General features: G+C 42.6%; 1 pseudogene; it reads left to right on the forward strand.

The window, feature by feature from the left end:
• Window positions 1-139: 139 nt before the first annotated feature.
• Window positions 140-1,256, forward strand: LOC123521090 (annotated as a pseudogene).
• Window position 1,257: the final 1 nt, after the last annotated feature.

A 1,257-nucleotide genomic window follows, 5' to 3' on the forward strand; every position in this document is an offset into this window, starting at 1 on the left:
CTATGTTAGGAAGAGGGACTGCAGATTTGAAGCAAGCCTCTGTTAACCAACAATAGAAAAGTCTAAGAAAAAAATAGATAATTGGAAAGAGTGAAAGAAGAATGAAAACTTTCCTTGAAACAACAATGGTGTTGTGCAAATGGGTGAATTGACAGTTGTGCTTGATGAATTGGTAGTTGAACAAGGAAATCAATCAAACTGCAGTTTGTCTCCAACCCAAATACAGCAAAACAATGATGCCTTCTTGGAAAATGGAGAGCCTTCAGCAAGGACAACTACTCGAAGCATGTCAGACCCTGCCACCTCTCATTCTGGAAGTAATTCTGCTTTTGATGCAGCCACAATAAGACAGTCAGTTGGGTGTGTGGAATCTACACAGCGACAGTCTGGTAATAGCAACACGGAATTGTTGCCATCGGGGTTAGAACAGAGAAAAGATCCTCATGGCAGATCCTATTGTGTGGATCTTAATACCCGAACAACCACTTGAGAGGGACCACAGCCTTGACCTCCGGGTTGGGAAAGACCGGTTGATGATTGTGGAAGAGTTTATTACATGGATGATAACAAGAGAACAACCATGGGGTAGTGGCCAAGTGTGGTATCTGTTGGAAACTTTGAGCAGCGGCAGCCCCAGGGATAGCGATAGCAGGGAGCTACACAATAGTATTGAACCAACTCCTTTCGGCTTCAATGTTGGCTGCAGAACACGACCCATAGGGGGCCTTTACAAGCAGGATGGGGGAAAAGAGTACATTCAACGAACAGATTTTACTTTGCATCATAAAACAAAAACAACTCAATGGGAAGATCCAAGAACTCAAACCTACAGAGTGAAGAACCCCTGCCAGAGGGTGGGAAATGAGGTATAGGAGAGAAGGTGTGAGGTACTTCGTTGATCATAACACAAGAACAGTAGCATTCAAAGTTCCTCAAAATGGGAAGTCACCATAAGTAAAGGTGGTCCAAAAATTGCATATTGACACAGTTTGGGGGAAAGTTGCTCACTTCCATGATTTGTGCCAGTCTAATGCACTACCCAGTCACATGAATATTAACGTGTGCTGGCAGACTTTGTTTGAAGACTCCTTCCAACAGGTCATAGCATTAAAACCCTATGTCTTGGGGAGCCGACTACATAAATATTTTGAGAAGGACTTGATTTTGTTGGTTCAGTAAGAGAATGTTTTTCCTTGTTTTCTCATGAAGTTTTGAACCGAAGGTACTGCATATTTGAGTATGCTAGCAAGATATAGC

This window comes from Echinops telfairi, unplaced genomic scaffold (genome assembly GCF_000313985.2).
Source record: "Echinops telfairi isolate 266 unplaced genomic scaffold, ASM31398v2 ScPeMD7_7469;HRSCAF=8507_1, whole genome shotgun sequence".
Taxonomy (NCBI): Eukaryota; Metazoa; Chordata; class Mammalia; order Afrosoricida; family Tenrecidae; genus Echinops; species Echinops telfairi.